Genomic DNA, 22129 nt, shown 5'->3' with positions numbered 1-22129 from the left:
CATTGTGGGATGTTTAGCAGCATCTCTGGCCTCTACCCGCTAGATTTCAGGAGCACTCCTTACCTTCCCCATTGTAAAAACCAAAAATGTTTCCAGACATTGCCAAATGTCCCTGTTATGGATTGAATTGTGTCCTCCAAATATGTGTGTCAACTTGGCTAGGTTGTGACTCTCAGTATTGCGTGGTTGTTCACCATTTTGTGATATGATGTGATTTTCCTATGTGTTGTAAATCCTATCTTTATGATTCAATGAGGCAGGATTAGAGGAAGTTATGTTATTGAGGCAGGACTCAATCTAAAAGATTAGGTTGTATCTTGAGTCAATCTCTTTTGAGACATAAAAGAGAGAAGCAAGCAGAGTAGCAGAGGGACCTCATGTCACCAAAAATGAAGAACCAGGAGAGGAGCATGTCCTTTGGACCTGGGGTCCCTGTGCTGAGAAGCTCCTAGACCAGGGGAAGATTGATGACAAGGACTTTCCTCCAGAGCTGACAGAGAGAGAAAGCTTTCCCCTGGAGCTAGTGCCCTGAGTTTGGACTTTTAACCTCCTGGACTGTGAGAGAATAAGTTTCTCTTTGTGAAAGCCATCCATTTGTAGTGTTTCTGTCATAGCAGCACTAGATAACTAAGAAACCCTGGTGGCATAGTGGTTAAGAGCTATGGCTGCTGACCTAAAGCTTGGCAGCTGGAATACACCAGGCGCTCCTTGGAAACTCTGTGGGGCAGTTCTACTCTGGCTTATAGGGTCGCTATGAGTCAGAATCGACTGCACAGCAATGGGTTAGATAACTAAGACAGTTCCCTTAGGGGAAAAGCCTACCCAACCCACCCACATGCTTGAGAGCCTTGTTCTAACTCACCTCTTCCAAATCACTCCCCATAGTGGCAGGAGAAATCTAAGACACAAATCTGACCGAAGGTCTCCTTTGTTTAAAGTCCTTCCATTCATTCCTTCGGCCATGTAATAAACAGTGTTCAAGAACATCCACAGCACACATAGCCTTCAGGTCACCCCTTTGACTCCCTTCATGATCTGACCCCAACTCAGCTGGCACCTTGACCTCCTGTATCCCTCCACCACTCCAGCCGTTATGAAATACCTGAAGCTTTGTCATACTCTCGGGACTTTGTGGAGTCCCTGGGTGGTGCAAAAGATTCACTCACTCAGCTGCTAATTGAAAGGTTGGTGGTTCGAGTCTACCCAGAGATGCCTTAGAAGCAAGTTCTAGCGATCCGCTTCTGAAAGATCGCAGCCACTGGAAACCCTAGGGAATGCAGTTCTGCTCTGATAAACGCGGGTTATCATGAGTCAAGGTCATCTCGATAGCAACCGATTTAGTTGTTTTTTTTTTTTCCCCCTTTGTTTTGGGTCTTTGTGTATGTTTTTCCCTCTATCTGGAATTCCCTTTCTTTAACCTACCTACCTCCTCTAGGAGTTTTTTGTTTATTTGTTAAATCATTCAGCAAAGCTTCTTCCATGTGCCAGGTTCTGGGTATACAGTCAACAAGATGGGCGCAATTCCTGCCTTGCCAATGCTTGGTCAGCACTGTAAGCTGGGCACACCCCTCCTTCTGTCCTTGCTCCACGCTATTGTAATTGCAAACTTACTTCTCTGTCTCTCCCTAGAGATTAAAACTCCTCGAGTTTCTATCTGTCCAGCACCTGCCATATATGTTAACAGAATGAATTTCATAGGCTAATATTTTCTCTCAATTATTCAAATCGAAATTTTGAGGGCTATAACAATCATAATGTTAAATGCCATTTGGAACTAATGGTAGGAAAACATAGTTCACAAAGGAATATTCAATAGGAAAAAAGAAATACTAAAATGTATTTCTCATAATACATTCTAAGAACAGCAAAATAACAGCAGATATTAGATAAGGGAATGAGTAATCCATCTCAGTCCTACTGATTTTTAGGATGGCGACAGAAAAATCACCCTGGTTGAAGCTAATTTTGAGCCTTCTCTTCAAAAACTTTGTACCAGCCAAAAGCTATATATTAGGCTAACTCTCTGCTGGCTTCTCTAAATTTGTGTCCAGACAAATTGCAAACATCACACTATCCAGTGGTCACTGCGAGTCTGCTTTTAAAAGGCTGATTGATTTTTATAATGTTCCAGGCAATTTCAAGTTGTCAGTAAGAACTAATTCTGTCTCGTTACTGCCTTCACTCTTGGCAGCTCCGTGACCACTTATTGGTTTTTTGTCTTCATGTTCATTTTCTTCTGCCAATTCCAAAACCCCTTTTCCCCCTTTGCAACCCTGTCCAAAGGTCTGAAGCTATAATCAGAGGGAGCCCCCCAGCACAATTACAGGTAAAAGTATCAGCTCTTCTCATGGGCTTCAAAGTTGAACCCAAAAGCCCCATACCCTACGCAACCTTCTGCCAAACCAAAACCCACTGGAGCCTGCGATGCTGTATGTGTGATTAAATCAATCCAGCAACTCTATAGCTAAAGTCTTCTCTTGAGCTAATATTAAACCAACTTGTCAAACTGTAGTTGTAGAGTCTCATACTTTCCTTCTCGCTGCATGCAGGCTGGGGATAGAAGCTGGCTGGTGCTGGCTCTACCCTCTATGTGTATCTCCATACAATCTAAAATAGGAATGGTTTATGAACTGCTGCACTCAGAAGCCGTATGGCGTGTGAGGCCCCATAATCATAATGAGATCTCAGGTAGTACATTTTACAGTGGCAGAATTATTAAATATATTCCACATAGGGCTTACATACTCAGAATCAAATTCTTGCCATTAAGCAGAAACATGGGCGATTACTCCCGTGTATATCACACATACTTCTTAGGCAATGGAAACTCTGCTGTAAGAACTAGAATCAAAATAAACACCAGCGGCATAGCATGCCAAGTATTATAAACAAAATATGCCTTTTCCCTAGTTGATGAGGTCTGTTTTAGGAGGTGCGGTGCAATGAATTACTTAATAGGGCTCTTCTAGCCATGGTCTTTGTGACTCACACAAAATGAATGAGTGGGACTATGCAAATAAGGTATATGGAACCTTTGATGGTTGGGGTTATGTGTCAACGTGGCTGGGCCATGGTTCCCAGTATTGTGTGTGTGTCCTCTATTTTATGTCTTGTGAATCCTGACCTCTATATGTCGATGAGGCAGGATTGGTATAAGGTGTGTCTTGGGTAGCAGCCTTGCAGTAGGGCATGACTCAAGTCCCACGCTTACAAAAGTTATGCCCTTCCCTTGAGTGTAGCCTGCACCTAAGATATATGTGTGTCCTGGTGAGGCTCTCTCTCTCTGCATCTGGATCCTGTGTCCAGTTCATGATCAGTTGACCTCCCCAGAGGCCTGCTGGCTGACCTGCTGATTCTGGAATATACCTCGCTCCACAGCCCTTTGGGCTGATGTGACCTGATTCGCCAGCATTGTGAGCCAGCAGCCTGTGATCTGAACTGCCAGATTCGGTTCATCAGCCCCTGCAACCACATGGGTCAGGAGAGCCCTACGCTGTGCCACAAATTTGGGACTTGCCAGTCTCCACAACCACATGAGTTATTTATTTTATAGAGTTTGTGAGTCTTATGAGATGTTGTAGTGAATTAGGGAACCCAAAGATGGGAAGGAGAGTACTGAGGTGAGACGGAGTAGTTAATGTTAGAGATGATGGAGTAGTACAGCAGCTCGGAAAAGTTAGACATTTTGGACATCTTTAACCTCCACTTCATAGGAACCAACTTTGTGCTGATCGTAATAAAAAGAAATTATTCTTTTAGGAGGAAAGAATAAAAGTCCTGTGACTTACTAACATTATATATATGATACCCCACCCCACACAATTATCAAGAGCCAAATATTACTCTAGGTGGTTTAGGTAGAATCAATTAAAAAACACCAAACTCATTGCTATCAAGTCAATCCCAACTCATGGTGACCCCATGTGTTACAGACTGCTCCACAGGGTTTTCCTGGCTGTAATCTTTACAGAAGCAGGTAGCCAGGTCTTTCTTCCACAGCACCACTGGGTGGGTTTGAACCACTTTTAGGTTAGTCATTGAGAGCAAACCACTTATGCCACCCAGGGACCTGGTAGAATCAATAAGACAAAATATGCTTGTGCCTGTGAGGACTCAAAATCAATTGAAGCCTCAGAACCAAGACAATGCCACAAAAAGGATATAGACTCAAGGGCCCACAAAGTGGGAATCAGTGACTGTACTGGAGGTGAGCACCAGGGAGAAAGGACATGGGAGGTGAGCAGTGCCTTAATGGGGAGGAGCCTGAAGGGTATTGAGAGGAGGAGGGCTAGAGGAAGCTTAGGCTGCACAACAATGCATACAACGGGCCATCAGGGGCCTGGGGGAAAAGCGTGGTAGCTGCAGATGAGGCTGCTGAGGAAGGCTGGGAAAGGGTAAAGGTTATCTTGTAAACAAAGAAGCTTTAAATAGAAAGATGATATACCTCTGTTTTAAAATAGACTCCCTTCTTGGCTTCATGCAGACTTTTGCCCCCACCACTCCACCAAAACTGCTCCTGTCAACCTCATCAATGATCTCCCTTTTGCCAAGTCCAGTGGTCACTTCTCATCCTCCTCCTACTTGACCAATCAGCAGGCATTTGGCCTAGTTGCTCACTTCATCCTCCTGGAAGCATATCTGTCTTCCAGCAGTTTCCACTCTCCTGGTTTTCCTCTCGCCTCTCTGGTTGCCCCTCCTCAGGCTCTTACTCACCAGCCTGTAAACTCTGGAGCACCCTGTGACTCACTCTCTTCAGCACCACTCTCTAGGTGACCTCATCCAGCCTCACTGCCTGAAATACAATCTACATGCCGGCTACCTCCAAATGTGTATCTTCCACCTGTGCCTTAGCCCTTAACGCCAGCCATGTATCACAACGGTTACTAAGCATGTCCCCTTTCGTGTCTAAGAGTCATCTCAAATTTAACTTGCCCAAGACTGAGCTCCTCATGTTTCTCCCCAAGTCTACTCCTCCCATAGTTTTACCCATCATAGTAAGCAACAACTCCATTTTTCTAACTGCTTCATTAAACAACCTTAGATTCTCCTCTCACATAACTATAGGAAATCCTGTCCTTCAAAATATACCCGGAACCCAATCAATTCTCACTACTTCCCCTACAACCACCCTGGTCCAAGCCATCACCTCTTGCCTAGATGCTGCAGTAGTCTCTTTTCTCCTCTTTCCACCCCATCCCCACAGCCCATCCTTAGCATGGCAAGCAGATTGATTCTTTTAAAAGTGGATGTCAGTTACATCACTCCTCTGCCCAAGACCCTTCAAAGGTGTCCCCACCTTACTCAGAGCACAAGCCAAAGTTCTTGCAATGGTCTAGAAATCATCACGTGACTGGTCCCTCATACTTATCTGATCACAACACCTACTCCTGGCTCTCTGCTCCCTCCACTCAGTCATTCCCATGTCCTTGCTCTTCCTTAAGCACATCAGGCCCTCTCCCACCTCAGCGTCTTTGTGCACGATATTTTCTCTCCCTGGCTGGCTCTTCCCAAGATCTCCTCAGCCCCTCAGGCCTTGCCCTAGGTGTCCTCTTCTCACCAAGACCTTCTCAGTTGCACCCTAGGACCCACCTCTCCCTTTTCTGATTTTTCTCTAAAGCTCATATCATTCTCTACTAAGATACCTATTTTTCTTTGGCTTTCTTCACCATATAGCTTCCTTGACTAGAATGTAAGCTCCATGAGGGCAATAATTTTCTTCTGCTCTGTTTATTGTACCCACAGCAAATGGAACCATGCCAGGTACCTAATAAGCTCTCAACAATGCATGAATGAAGGCAATGCGGAAGATGAGTACAGAGGGCAGGGAACAATGGCAGGCAGGGATGCCAGAATAAGGATAGTGCAGAGGTCCAAGCAAGCAAGAAAGGGGTCCTGAACAGAGGCAATAACAGATGGAATAGACAGACCTGTAGACACAGAACTTGTTCCTCTCAGGGATGGGGATGTGACAGGAAGTGTTCCCAAATTTAATTGCCCTTGGAACCCTTTTGAGAGGAAGTGTCTTACAGGCCTGTAGTTCTGCAGAACCTACTTTGGAAAACCCAGGATTAGACGGTCTCTAAGATATTCCCTGAGCACTAAAGTCTGATGAGCCTGAATCAAAATCATAGATGGCTCCCTTTCGACCAGAATCACCATCCTGCTGTAATTCACCAAAATGATGTACACAATGGGAGAGAGGAGCGGGACTGGCTCTATGTTCTCTAGGCCTTCTAGAAAACATGGAGTTGTTCCTTTGGACACAGACATGCAAATCACAAGAAAGGTGATATTGTAGACATCAAGGGAATGGGCACTGTCCAAAAAGGAATGCCCCACAAATGTTACCACAGCAAAACTGGAAGAGTCTGCAATGTGGCCCAGCATGCTGTTGGCATTGTTGTGAACAAACATGCTAAGGGCAAGATTCTTGCCAAGAGAATTAATGTGTGCGTTGAGCATATTAAGCACTCTAAGAGCCAAGATAGCTTTCTGAAACGCATGAAGGAAAATGATCAAAAAAAGAAGGAAGCCAAAGAGAAAGATACCTAGATTCAACTGAAGCACCAGCCTGCCTCACCCAGAGCAGCCCACTCTGTGAGAACCAATGGAAAGGAGCCTGAGCTGCTGGAACCTATTCCCTATGAGTTCATGGCATAATAATTGCAAAACAAAGATATCGGGGATGAAAAAAAAAATTAGAAATGGCTCAGGATAATTAGGCCACATGGTCTCTTGGTTACATATAGTCCTGATTATAGAAACCCATAGGCACTGTGGGTACCTGACCTCAAAGACAAGGACTAAAACTGCTCTATCAGTTAGAATGCTTTCAGTCTCAAGTACAAAGAACTAGGCTAACACGGGCAGATGGGATACAGACATCTAATTGTCTCACATAACAAGAAATCTGAGAGCACGAAGTCCAGTTTGGGTGACAGCCCACCACTGTTAGGGCTCCAAAGCTGTTTCTCTCTGACTTTCATGTTTGTACTCAGGGTTGTATATTGCTTGCTGCTGCTCCAGACATTGTATTATCACAGGAAGGAAGGGGAAAACAGAAAAACTTTTATCCTCTTAAGGCTCCGTCTTTTCATCCGGGGGAAAAATATCGTTCATGGAAAATGCCTACAGACTCATTGACCAGAACGGTGTCACATGGCCACTTGGAGCTACAAGGGAGGCTGAGAAAAAGGGATGGGGTCGTTATGACCAGTCTATGCCTTCATGATTCATCCGCTAGGTTGGAGGAGGAACCTCCATTCCCTAAGATCAAGGGATCTCCACCCCCACCTGAACAAAATAGAGGTTCTCTTAGCAGGAAAGCAGCAGCTGCACATGCAAACGTGGTACAATTGGTCAAGCACTTGGCCTCTAACCTAAAGGTTAGTGGTTTGAATCCACTCACAGGTACCTCAGGAGAAAGGCCTGATGATCCACTTTTGAAAAATCAGCCGTTGAAAACCCTCTGGAGCACAGTTCTACTTTGACACACATGGGGCGGCCATGAGTCAGAATCAACTCAAAGGCAATTGGTTTTGGTTATGGGCATAGAACATTCTGCCACAGCTGCAAGTAGCAGTGTCTGCCGGCTTTAATGGCCACTATCTCATGCCTGTTGCGATGGCACATGGGGTACACATTACCTGCCAACCTTGTCCGATTGGCAGCGGCAGCCTGAAAGGGCTGTGATGGAAAGTGCCTATGAGGGAAACACTTGTAGGATCAGAGGAAAGAAGATCCACGTGCTACAGCAACCCTCCAGTGGACAAGGCATAGGGCAGTAGCACGCAACACAAGTGCCATGTGTTGTTGACTCTTTTTCCCCCAGCTAGCTAGTTTTTAGCCTGTGACAAGTACACTTCAGTGCATCCTCGTCTGACAGCAATCCCTATTTTCTTCCTAGGACTGTCATAACAAATAACCACAAACTGGGTGGCTTAAAACAACAGGTATTTATTCTCATAGTTCTAGAGGGTAGAAGCCTAAATTCAGGGTGTTGGCAGGGTCATGCTCTCTTCAAAGTCTCTAAGGAAGGATCCTTTCTTGTCTCTTCCAGCTTCTGGTAGTCCTAGGCATTCCCTGGTTTGTGACAGCGTAATTCCAATCTCTGCCTCCTTCTTCACATGGCCATCTTCCCTCTATATCTGTGTCTCTTCCCCCCTTATAAGGAGGAGATTGGACTAGGGTCCACTCGTCTCCCTTATGACCTCATGGTAACTTAACGAACCACATCTGCAAAGACCCTATTTCCAAACAAGGTTGCATTCACAGATACCAAGGGTTGGGACTTGAACATATCTTTGTGGGAGTCACCATTCAATCCATCACAACCACTATGTCTACTTCTGCTTCTCTGGTGTCTGAATGTCATCTGCTCATATTGAGGGGAAAAGAAATGAACCCCTGGAGAAGCATGGCCAGGTAGGATCCCACATTCATCCTGATATCTGATTGAAGCACAAGTAAAACGAGCCTTACGCTATCTTCACCAAGCTCTAAACATGATGGACTGTACCACACACACAACCCTTGAATAAGGAACTTGAGATATATCGATTTAGAAACTTTGTATCTGAAAAATTACCTCAACCTCCGAGCACCCATATTTCTACACCATTTTTACTGTCTCTTTTTACAAACCATTTTTCAAAGGCACTACTAGCGATAAGCCTAAAGTGTTCCATTTCCAAACCCGAGCCACTTTTATGCAAACTTTTCATCTTCCTGGGCTATATGAGGCCAAGAAAAACATTTCATTTGTTAAAAGTTCTGCATTGCAAAGGCTTTGTCCACTAGCACACAAGCCCCGTGACAGCAGGGATTCTTGCCAGGTTTGTGTACATGGTTTCCCCAGCAACTGAACCAGTGCCTGGTACATCGAAAGCATTCAGTAAATACTTATTGAAATCATGTCATAGGACAAATGGCCTGTTTGTGTTTTATGATATATCTTGTATCACTTCTCCCTTGGGGATTGAGATCTTGATGGAGTACCTTTCAAGGTCAATGGCATGCCCTAGATGAGAAACAGGCAGGTGTAGGAGGAAGACATGTTGCATCAGAGCCATCTACTCAGTCTTTAGTAGGAAACTCTCAAGAGAATTGGCAGCTAAGGAGCTGGTTTTAGGCCCACGGTTACAGCTCTCCTCAAAAGGAGCTGTATCATGCTCGGAAGTCACTTAATATCAATAATAATAGCAAACACTTACATAAGCGCCAGGACCTACTCCCAGTGCTTTACATATATTAACAAGTAATGAGTTACCTTCAAGTCAGTTCCAACTCATGGAGATCCCACGTGTGTCAGAATAGAACTGTGCTCCACAGGGTTTTCAATAGCTGATTTTTCAGATGTAGATCGCCAGACCTTTCTTCCAAAGCATCTCTAGGTGGACTCAAATCTCCAATCTTTTGGTTAACAGCCAAGCGCATTAAGCATTTGTACCACCTGGGGACACTTTATACACATTATTTCCCTTAATCTGAACAACAACCCTCTAAGGCGGATACTATTACTGTCACGTCCCTTTGACAGATGAGAAAACTGAGGCACTGAGTTCAATAAACTGCCCAATGTCACACACATAGTTAGCAGAAGAACCAGAACTGGAACCGGCAATCTAGTTTAAGTATCTCTGCTCATAACAATTCTAGCATGTGGCTACCTTAGCTTCCAGGCCACTCAGTCTCCTCACTGGCAAAATAGGGGGTGGGGGAAGGAACGATGGACCAGTGGCTTTGCAAACCTCCCCAGCTGCAGCATTCTTTCTCCAGAATAAATCATACTTGGCAGCTCAATAAGTAAATTGCAAGTGGTGGTGTGGTGGGAGGGGGCCTAAGATCCCAGCCTCCTGCCTTTTTGTCCCAGACTCTCTCACTACCCTATCAGAGAAGCCCCCGATGGGATTCCCAGAAGTACAGGTTTAAAACCACTAGACCAGACAATTTCTAAGTTCTCTTTAAGAGAATCCCAGAAGCGTCAGGTCCAATTATACTGTTTCATGCTCAAAAATGCGTGTGCCTCCTCAGTGCAATACTCAATTCATACTCCTGGCCGTGGCACCTGAGGTCCTCCACAATACAGCCCCATTGTTTAAGTTTCCAAGTTTACCAAGTGCCGTGTCCCCCTGTGCCCCACACTCCAGTTACATCTGACACCGTCCTTTCCTCATCAGGTGAAGCACTAGCACTCCGTATCACAATGCCCTTCCTGCTGCTTCTATTTGGTAAATCCTACTTCCCTAGGCTTTCCTATTTCCCTGTTCTCAGAATTAATTGTCACAGTCTCTTGAGCCTCTAATTTTTGCCTGTTTCATCCTTATTTGTGAAACAAGGGCTGTGTGCTCAACCCCCATCCCAGCTCGGGTGGCTATTTCAAGCTAAACAAACAAACAAACCTGTTGTCATCGAGTCAATAGGGTTTCCAAGGAGTACGGGTGGATTGGAACTGCCAGCCTTACAGGTGAGCCCCTAACTTCAGGCCACTGTCATTCCAACAAGGTGCCCAACTCCCCCACCTTCTGTCTCTCTTCTGGGAGCTTAGTGAGTATCCAGGACTCTCAGACCAAGAGTTGGTGGGGGTACCTGGGAAGACACTCCCCGCCATAGTTCTATTACTAAGGAATAGGGAGTGAAGGACATTGAGAAGACAGCATGGGCCATAATCAGCTTATAGCAATGACAGCTAGAGGACTACAAGGAGAAAGTAAATGATTTCTTTCACTGGAGCACAGTTTTTATTTAAAATAATAATAATAATAATCTTAATTAAAGGACAGAACAATTATTATCTTTGACTGGCGAGTCCCTGGAGCCCTGGCAACGCGGTGACTAAGAGCTACAGCTGCTAATCAAAAGGTCAGCAGTTCAAATCCACCAACCACTCCTTGGAAACCCTATGGGGCAGTTCTACTCTGTCCTATAGGGTGACTATGAGTCAGAATAGACTCAATGGCAACAGGTTTGGTTTTTTGGTTTTATGGAGTCCCTGAGTGGTGCAAGGAGCCCTGGTAGCACAGTGGTTAAGAGCTCGGCTGCTAACCAAAAGGTCAGCAGTTCAAATCCATCAGCCACTCCTTAGAAACCCCATAGGGCAGCTCTACTTTGTCCTATAGGGTCACTATGAGTCGGATCAACAGGTTTGGGTTTTTTTTGGAGGGAGGGGTGGTACGAATGGTTAATGGTAGGCCGGTAACCGAAAGGTGTGAGGTTGGAGTTCACCCACAGGTGCCTCAGTAGAAACCTCTGATGATCTCCTTCCAAAAAATCAGCCACTGAAAACTACAGAGCACAGTTCCACTGTGACATACAGGGTGTCACCGTAAGTCAGGTGCCACTGACTGGCAGCTGGTTTTTGTTTTTGCTTTTGTTTTTTAATGAAGTACTTTGCACCTTCCTCTGGTCCTGGAGTGATATAGTCCCAACACATGTTCACTCCACCCAGCACCCACTGTTGCCCGCAGGGCCCCCACACCACACTCTGACCCAGTTCACCTGGTGCTGTGAGAAGGCAGGAATAGGAAAATAAGGCATTTGAATGAGAAATTCTGTGCTTCCTTGTTCAGATTTGTATCACCTCCTTTGTGCCCCCTGCCCCTGCCACAGGAAATTATTTGGCTACCCAAACAGAGTAACCCATTTTTTGTGTGTGTGGGAATATGGTGATTATACACATGAAAGGAGGGCAAATACGATAAAGGACATAACACACTAGATTTTTCATTTGGTGAACAGAATCAAAATCATTTGAACAGATCCCTGTGGAAAAAATAATCAATTTTTCATAGACTTGTTATAGGTTTCATAAAATATATTGTGCACATATTTTTGAAAGTAAGAAAATGGCTTTTTAATGATACTTAAAATACATGGCAGGGCAAGAATTATTTAAAATGTGTTTCTGAGGCCTGAAATTCGGTACTGCCTGCTAAAATATAGATGATTTAGATAAGTCTGTCTTGTCGGGATAAATGTGAGACCTAGATCATTTTCTTCCAAAGCTAATGTGAAGGAACTTAGTGGTCAGGCAGTTAAGTAACTGGTATAAATCCCCCCAGGATATTAGGTCCCCTAAACTTCTACCACTTAGTACTTGTCCATTGGCCTGTGTGCTTTAAAGAACTATCCTTCACTCAAAAATCAAACCAGACTCATTGCCTTCGAATCGATTCTGACTCACGGCAACCCCTTCGTGTTACAGGTAGAACTGTGCTCCATAGGGTTTGCAATGGTTGTCATCTTTACAGAATCAGATCACCAGGCCTTTCTTACACAGCACCATTGAGTGGGTTCAAACCATCACCCTTTAGGTTAGTAGTCAAGTGTAAGCCATTTCCACTGCCCAGGGATCTTGTTCTTAACCCAGAGGCCAGCAAAATGTTGCTCACCTAAAAAAAAGTCAGCATGTTGCTCACATCTAGAAAGTCAGCAAACAGGAGGGCAAGAGGGACAGAATAAGAAGGACGGTTATTGCCAAATGAAGCATGAATATCACTCATTTAAGAAATATTTTCTGAGCAGTGCCCTGGGTCCAGGAATACAAGGATATGGATAGTCCCTAACTTATAACATATTCGAGGTATGATGAATGGCATTTACAACCATCTATTTTGCACACTTTTTTTATTTTGGGTTTGGGTTTTTTTTTTTTTTTTTTGGTACATCTTGTTAGTAGTATGTACTACACACAATGTTGCAGCATGTAAAAGGACCGTACAGACCACTCTCACTAGTTTTACGACCAGAAATGCCATCCCCATTCCCAGGGATAATCCAGACAATCCAGAATCTTCCACAAGTGGAGTTATTTCCAAAACTGACAAAATGCCACATCGTCCATTTTTTTATGATATGTATTTTTTTATGTGTGTATTAAAATATATCTGTAAGTTTATATGTAATGTTTCCAACCCCTAAAGGCAAATAAAGATTGGATTTATAAAGAAAGGTACTGATAATAAAAGGCAACAACAATGAAACCTAAAAAAAAAAAGTATTCAACTTATGTCAGAACCTACTTACAATGGAGTCATCAGAACCCGAACCCCATCGTAATTCAGAGACTACCCGTATAAGACCGAGGTAGTCTCAGTTCTCAATCCATTATGCAGGCAGATTAACTCAATTTTCAAGAGCAATTGACTTGATGTCCCACATTGGTCAGTAAGTTTTTTACTGGAAAACATCTCCATTCCAAGTGAGAAGGCTACACCCCTATATCCTTGTCCATCCTCTTACAAGTATTGAATGTAGGTCTACAAGGCACAGGTAAAAATGTGGAAGGCGAATTTGTCACCACACCTGGACAAACAGGTATCTTCAAAGCCCATGCTAGTGGGTCACTAGGGTCATGTCTACAGAGCATGGGCAGCCAACAAACCAAGGTTATTTCTCCATTCTTGCCACATAGGGATGTGTGCCGGGCATGTGGAGTCCCCTGGGTCATGCAAACAGTGAATGCGCTTGGCTGCTACCAAAAGGTTGGAGATTCAAGTCCATCCAGAAGCCTCTCGGAAGATAGATCCGGCGATTTATTTCCAAAAACACTATGGAGCACAGTTCTACTCTGACACACATTGGGTCACCATGAGTCAGAATCTACTCAATGGCAGGTTGGTTTGGGCTTTTTTTTTTTTTGCCTGGCACGAATTCAGAATGTCACATATGTTATATGAATGAATGAATAACAAAATAAGAATAAAAATTTTTTTTAATCTGCTTGAAGCTGATCCAAAGTATAAAGATTCAAATTTACCACACATGCAAAATAGCTTTTTTTTTTCTTTATGCAGAAAATTACTCAAGAAATGCAATTCACTATTTTGTGTCTAGCACCTTGCTTCAAGGAGCTGTGAAGATATTACATATCACTGACGTCAGATTTTACTGTCTAGCTGAGAAGACGAAGTAACACGCCTGCAACAGAGAACATGTCAAATGTGTGATCAAACCAAAAAAAACCTCATTGTCATCGAGTGGATTTCAACTCATAGCGACCCTATAGGACAGAGTAGAACTGCACCACACAGTTTCCAAGGCTGTAATCTTAATGGAAGCAGACTGCTGCATCTTTCTCCAGCAGAGAGGCTGGTGGATCCGAACTGCTGACCTTTTGGTTAGCAGCTGAGCTCTTAACCGCTGCGTCACCAGGGCACCAAAGGTATGACACCAAGCGTAAAAGCACCAGGAGTTTGCAGAAGAGAAGGGCACTTCACTACAGGCCCAAATTGGCTGAGAGAACTTCTTGAAGAAATGGGCTCTAAGAACAAAAACCAAACCCGTTGCTGTCCGGTCGATTCTGACTCATAGCGACCCTATAGACAGAGTAGAACTGGCCCATAGGGTTTCCAAAGGGTGGGTGGTAGATTCAAACTACTGACCTGTTGGTTAGCAGCCCAGCTTTTAACCATTGTGCCACCAGGGCTTTAAGAGGGGCATTAAAATATGAGTAGGCTTTCGACTACTAAAGTGGGTGGAGGTAACATTTCAGAGAGGTAGGAAAACAGAAGTAGAAATAAGGGTAGTGTTTGCTGATAGCAGTAACACCACCTATCCTGACCAGAGCTGCAGAAAATAAGCTCCTTACAGGGTGGGGCCTTCTTATTGGAGGAAGAGGGTAACAAGATGCCCAAAAAGTTGATTGCTACATCGGGGAGTCATTCTAGGACCTAGGAGTGGCAGGGTGTTCCTTCAGTATACCTGGTTCACCCCAGGATTCCTTTAAAGAATCGTCCCCATGACATTGAGCTAATGATTTCATTTGCACTCAGCCTTTCAATATCCCATCTCAGTGGTTCCTAACTTATGGACCACAGAGTTATGGCAGAGGTCCCCGAAGTCATATAAGCACTGTATTTTTTTTAGAGAGCAAAGAATGGCTTGCTTGAGATATTTTGCCACTGTTTCGTTCTAATGTTATACAGATAAAGTGCGAGACATAAAATGCAAATTCACTCAATAGCAACAGTAACCTGAGTTGCCCCAGGCACCCGCCTACAGCTACACATGGAATCACTTTAGCAATAATCCGAATATCACTGGCTCCAATCGTCCCTGCTGTTCAGGCAGGACTTCAGCCTCCAGTAAAATGCCCTTCGAGCATTATCTAGGAGTTTCCATGGATTTTGCACTTGCGCTTCCAAACAAGTCCATCCTCCCGGGACAGCCACTGGGTGGCGCTGTGTCATCTGCATGGCCGTCTGTTTCCTGCTCAGTCCTTCTGTCTCATGAACAGAAGAACCCCGGGCACCAAAGCTGCGGAATGGTGTATATGGGGTAGGGGGAAAACACTGCATTCCTCTTTTGAGCCACTATTCCCAAGGCAGTAATATTTGTTCTATAATATTTCACTGAGGAATTTTGAGAAAAATAGCTCTTTCAGTTTTTACTCACAGCCCCTAAGCTATAAATGAGAACTCTATTTGAACGTGAATCCAGTGGAGGTTGCTCAGGAAGAAAACTACCGGGGCCAGAGTCCATGCTACGCTCACAATCGGCCCTCCAAGAATTCGGCAGCAGCTGGCAAAGTGTGCAGGCTCTTTGACTCAGCAAATTAAACTTCTAAGCGTGCAAGGAAAGAAGAAACGTAGGAGGATTTTTACTACAGTATTATTATTTGCAAGAATAAAAAAAGGAGAAACATAAATGTCTTCTAAGTGATTAAACTAAGTATGGGACAGTCATATCGGAGAATAAGGGACCTCTGTTAAAAACAACGAGGTAGGCTTTTCAGCAGGGTACAGAAGACTTCCTAGATGTGTTGTTAAGTGAAACAAGCCAGCCACAGGGTATTTGGTGTAGCGTGGTCCCATTTTAAAAATGGGGCAGGAGGGAAGCTGGGGAGAAAAGTACACATGAATATGGAAATGTCGAGGGCAAAAATTATTAAAGTAAAACTATTAATAACCTTTCTCCTTTTCCCCCATGCCCGTTCCTAAGGAGGAGACTGGGTTTCTTACCACTGGGATCTCTTATGGGACTGGGCTGGGAGACAGGAAGACAGTCCTCCATTTTAGAATCCTCCATCAGCCAAGTTGTCTTCAATGAGAAAAGATGAACAAGGCAGTAGGGGAGAAGAGAGGAGGCCAGCCAGGAAGTGGAAGGAAAGAGGTACCTGGAGCAACTGCACAGGGCTTGGAGGGTAGAAGAGAAAGCTGGGTAAGGTAGAGTGTAGGTATATTCTGTTATGCCGTTTGCCATGTGGCCTCTCCACATCGTCTGCAAGGCAGCCTATGATGAAGACCTAGAACACCCCCAAGAACTTTTGGGATCACGTTAGTGTTTCTTTGGGATGTTATTGTATTTACAGGGAGAGCAAGAAATCTGATTTGATTAAGGTTACATATGCATGAAAAAATGCCTGGAAGAACACCCAAGAAATGGTCCCAGTGGTCATCTCTGCAAAGTTAGACTACGTACTATTAGACTTTGTCACCAAGAATAGGTATTGAGTTTATAATTTTAATACCCAACCAAACCAAACGCATTGCCATCAAGTTGATTCCACCTCGCAGTTACCGTATAGGACAGAGTAGAGCTGCACCACAGAGTTTCCAAGGCTGAAGGCTGTAACCTTAACAGACGCAGGCTGTGCACCTGTCTCCACCAGAGAGGCTGGTAGGTTCAAACCGTCCATCTTTCAGTTAGCAGCAGAGTGCTTTAATTTTAATAGGTGATGTATTTTACTTACCCTCAGGGCCAAGACTATAGTTAGTTCCTAGGTGTCGTTATGTCAATTTTTTACCCGTAACACCCCCAAGTGACAGAGTAGAGCTGCCTCATAGGGTTTTCTAGGCTGTAATCTTTATAGGAGCAAATCACCAGGCCTTTGTCCTATGGAGCCACTGGTTGGGTTCAAACCACCAACCTTTTGGTTAGCAGCTGAGTGCTTCACCATTTCAACACTAAGACCAAGACTAGGGTGAGGCAGCTAGGGGGGATAAGGTGCAAAGTTTAAGGAGCACTCACTCTGAAGATCCTGCCTGTGCAGAATCAGTGTATGTACAACCCTGAATGTGAGCACCTCCTTAAATTTTGCACCCTAGCCACCTTGCTTGTCTCACCCTAGTCTGGTCCTGCTTATTATTCCTGTTAACTATCATAGTTCTGAATCCCATTGAAATTCAAGCTGGAATGCTGTCTCCCACACGTGCTTTATACAAACAGAGTACTTTATCTTTCCAAAAGCACTTTCAAATAAACATTGAAAATGGGTAGCTGTGATGGTTACACGACACGGTGAATGTAATTAATGTCACTGAAGTGTATACTTAAAAATGGTTAAAATGGCAAATGTTTTGGTATATGTATATTTTAACCACAATAAACAAAAAACGCTTATTCAAATACATGCTTTACTGACTCCTCACAACAATCTCTGAGGAAGAAAAAAAAAAACCCAGTGCTGTCGAGTCGATTCCGACTCATAGCGACCCTATAGGACAGAGTAAACTGCCCCATAGAGTTTCCAGGGAGTGCCTGGCAGATTTGAACTGCCAACCCTTTGGTTAGCAGCTGTAACACTTAACCACTACGCCACCAGGGTTTCCTTAAGGAAGAAAGGATAAGTATAATAATCCTCATTCTACAGAAAAAAAACCCAAAAAACCTCATTGCAGTTAAGTGGCAGCCAACTCAACCCAGTCAAGCTAACTTCAGTGACTCCCATCCCATAGAATTTCCATGACACCAGGCATACACACATCAAAAAAATAATTCTCTCTCATCTATTAGGGAAAAATTAATTTCTGAAGTAAAACAAACCCAAATATTTATATCTTCCATAAAGTAAAACTCCCCTTGCCCCCTTTGAAGTCACAGAAAACGGAGACAACAGGTAATACAGACAGCTTCTAGTCAAGAAGACTGCTTCATTAGGAGCAGACCCTCTGAATTCCGTATGAGCAGCAGCCTTTCAAGATAGACTACAAGCAGGTCCCTGGCTGCTGGTTAGCACCAGGTGTCAGCTACCAAAATCCTTTGGGAGTTTGGAGGGGCATCAGCGCAGAAGATATTTGCCCAATCTCTCAGAGACAACCAGGCTTTCCCCTTGAAGTGAGAGAAGAGTAATATACAAGTATCGACTTGCCTGGAGCTCAGCCAGGTGCCCTGGGAGTTTGTTCAATCTAGATTCAGTCTGGAGTCCGAAAGGTTGGCAGTTAGACTTCACCCAGAAGTGCCTGGGAATAAAGTCCTGATGAGTCGGAATTGACTAGATGGCAACTGATCTGGTTTGGTTTTAGATTCAGTCAGGTTGTTACCCTGAAGTAGCCTGTTCATCTGCTGTGTTTTAGGGCATTAGCAAGATTCCAATACTGCAGTGAATAAAAATGAAGATTATCCCTCCCCTGCCTTCTGCAGATTTATTCTCCTTGATTCCCAACTATACATTTTTAAAAAGGAAATTAAAAAGAAAGAAATCAGAAAAAGGTTCTTGTTGGCGAGTGGTGATTTTTTTGCAAAGCCTAAATCATATCTAGCTGAATTCACTCAGCTTCTTGTTTACTTGTGCCTCTAAGAAGAATACGGAGAACTTTCCCTCTAGCTAGTGGCTTAGATACATGATTCAGCCAAGGCTTTGCCTCCCTCTTCTGTTGAAAATAAGAATAACATGGAAACATGAAAAAAAAAAAAAAATGAAGCAAACTCAAATTCTAACTTTGAGAAAATGTGAAGAAGAAACCCTGTCCTATGATGTTTACACAAGCTGTGTAAAGTGGCTTTAAGGAGAGTCTGGTATTACAGTACCGTCTATATAACTCTTGAATTAATACTTCCCAGAAAAAAAAGTAAACGTTAGATCAGCTCAGCTCAGGATAAATTGCAAACCCACCTGAGTAGCTGAACAAAATCAATGGAGTGATTCTTTGGTCACCGGGCTAAGAGATTTGAGATTGATTTTCCCCCCTTTTAGTAAAATATGAAACTCTCCGGTAATATTGGAATCCTGTACCTTACAAGGATTTATGTGGCAACGGCATAGCAATTTATCTAAAAACTTTCTTTCAGCAGCTATACAGATGGCTGAATTTGCATGATCTCATCAGGCAATGATTTTTAAAAGCATTAACCTCAGAAACAGGAGAAAAAAAATAAGATTTCCTGTTAAGTACCGGGATTCTCAGTCATAAAATTAAGTATTCCTTTGCAAACTCAGTTATATCCTAAAATAATCAGTTATGAGCTCTTGCAATAGTCAGTGATCTGCAGGAAATTTTGAAATTCTAAAGGGCCTGGTACTGTCCTGAGTGCGTCTATAATGCAAGATTCTTTTACAGGAAGCTTTCCTTTCTGAGGAAGCCTCCTATACATGGCAGAATATTGGGGTAAAGTCCAGCAAGTGCCATCTTATTGAGGAGATGTTTGCCCAAGGGGGTCAGCTGGAGTATATACAGAGCTGCCCCTCTCAGTGAGAATCACCATTACTGAGAACTTGCTATACTGGGCACTTCACATAAACACCCACCGTGACAAGAGTTATCACGATCCACATTTCTCAAGTGAGGAAAATGAGGGCAAAAAGTAACTTATCTGAATGGATAACTAAATTGCAGTCCATCCATACAACGGAGTTATTATTCAGTGATAAAAATAAATGAGCTATCAAGCCACGAAAAGGCATGGAGACACCTTACATGTATATGGCTAAGGGAAAGAAGCCAGTGTAAAAAAGCCATGTACGGTATAATTTCAACTGTATAACATTCTGGAAAAGACTCAACTATAGACACAGTGAAAAGGTCAGTGGTTGCCAGGAGTTCAGGGGGAGGGGAGAGGGATGAATAGGTAGAGCACAGGGCATTTTTAGGGCAATGAAACTATTCTGCCTGATACTGTAATGGGGGACACATGACATCAAAACCCATAGGACTGTAGAACACAAAAAGTGAGTCCTAATATAAATGGCATTGTGGTTAAGTGCCACAGCTGCTAAACAAAATGTTGGCAGTTCCAATCCACCAGGCACTCCTTGGAAACTCTATGGGGCAGTTCTCCTCTGTCCTATAGGGTCGCTATGAGTCAGAATCGACTCAACAGCACTGGGCTTGGTTTTTTTTTTTTTTGTTTCAATATAAACAATGAACTTTAGTTCATAATGAAGTATTAATATCTGTTCATCAATTCTAACAAATGTACCACAAGAAGGCAAAACATTAACAGGAGAAATGGGGGGAAGATATGAGAACTCTGTATTTTCTACACAATTTTTCTGTAAACCTAAAACTTCTCTAAAAAATAAAGTCTTTTAAAAATAAACTAATGCACCTGAGATGGCACAGGTTGTGAGAGGCAGTGCTAGGATGCAGACCTAGGCATCCAACCTCAAAGTCAGTGCTCTTGATGGCTACACATGCTGCCTCTTTTTAAAGGTACTTCCCTTACCTGACAGGGAGACACACCTGAGACCAGTATTTTCCTGATGATAAGAATCATCTGGGGACCAAAGTGACAACAGCATTTCGAAAGATTAGTTAGGAACCTTAGGGGGCAGGGAGTTTATGCTAATGGTGGAGGAACAACTCAGAAAAGAAGGGTGAGAATGACTGCACAACTCAAAGAATGTACCCAGTGTTTCCTGTGGAAACATTGAACACGTAGAAATGGTTGAAATGGTGTATGTTTTGCTGTGTATGCTCTCCAAAACAACAACAAAAAGAATCACCTGTGAATCTTGTTCAACACACAGCTTCCCAAAACACCTATCCTGGAGCTTCTCCAGTGGGTCTTGGCTGGGCCCAGAAATTGTGTTTTTAGCAAATGAACTAGGTGATTCTTATCATCAGGGAACTGTGAGAATGATCCTAGACAAGGGGACAACAGGATAAAGAGCAAGATAGTATTTTCAGTTTTGTGGCCATAAGGTCTCTGTCGTAACTACTCAGCTCTGCTGTAAGAGCACAAATGATTGAGTGTGGCTATGTTCCGATACTTCATTTACAGAAACAAGTGTCTGGCCCTAGTTTGCTGGCCTCTATCTTAGACCATTCATAATATCAAGTAGAAATGAGACATTAAAGCTTGCTATTTGGCACTTCGCTAAGGCTGTGTCTCAATCAGGCGATTGATCTACAGGAAAATATCCCAAACAGTGTGAATCATCATTCTAATCAAGGGATAAAGTCAAGGTTGTATCTTCCTTTCCTCTCCAGGGAACAGCACTTTCAATGTCAGATCCAGACTGTGACACCTCCTCTGTCTATACCTCTGCATGACTTCAAGGAGAACATTAGTAGATCAGGCAAGGCCAGATAAGCAAAGCTTTCAATTCATCATATTGGTGACTGTGGTAGCAGAATTCTAAGATGGCCTTCAAGATTTCCATCTCTTGGTATACATATACATTCTCCCAATTATTCAAACAAACACTAATCTAGGTGCTTCAGTGAAGGGATTTTACAGATTAATTAAGGTCCCTAATCAATTGACCTTAAAGAGGGAAACAATCCAGATGGGCCTGACCTAATCAGTCGAGCCCTTTAAATCTGAGTGTAGAGGTCAGAGACACAGAAGTTGAAGCTGTCAACTAATAGGTTCTTGTCAAGCAGACTAGCAAATTGAAGCCAGCTAGACACAGGGTTTAAAGAACAGAAAAGTGTATTTATAGTTTGCAAACTGGGAGGCAGGCAGGGTCTCATGATCTAAGGCTGCTAGCTCCCTGAACCAGGGCACATTTGCTCCTTTTATAGGGAGTGACATACATGAACAGTGAGGGGAGGATCTTCAGTCTTGTGATGTGTGTGCAGTCCGCATATTTTTAGTGAATGAGTTTTTGCACACAGCTCTAAAAATACTGCACACAGCCCTAAAAAAATGGCATGGCTAGTTACTGCCACCCAGGAAGATCATATAGTGGGTAAATTAGGAGTCAGTGTGCCTGCACCTGGGCCTCTTGCCAGGACAGGAGAAGAAACCTGGGGATTCAATCAATCATGGTGAAGGGCTGTAAAAGTTGTTAAAAAAGTGTAGCAAGAGTAGACTTTTCTGAAAAACAACTGTTATGGGATGGTTAATAACCCTTTCATGACTGCCTGCTTCAAAGTCAAAGAGAATCAAAGTGTGAGAAAGATTTGATACAGGGAAGAGTCTCCATTACTGGCTTTGGAGAGGGAGAGGGCCATGTGGCAAGGAA

The 22129-nt window shown here is 43.5% G+C and overlaps 1 pseudogene; it reads left to right on the top strand.

The window, feature by feature from the left end:
- The first annotated feature begins 6175 nt into the window (after positions 1 to 6175).
- Positions 6176 to 6660, top strand: LOC126083361 (60S ribosomal protein L21-like; annotated as a pseudogene).
- The last annotated feature ends 15469 nt before the right edge of the window (positions 6661 to 22129 follow it).

Source organism: Elephas maximus, chromosome 9, assembly GCF_024166365.1.
Source record: "Elephas maximus indicus isolate mEleMax1 chromosome 9, mEleMax1 primary haplotype, whole genome shotgun sequence".
NCBI lineage: Eukaryota > Metazoa > Chordata > Mammalia > Proboscidea > Elephantidae > Elephas > Elephas maximus.
Note: the sequence above shows the minus strand (reverse complement) of the source record. Positions and strands in the feature narration are given on the sequence as shown.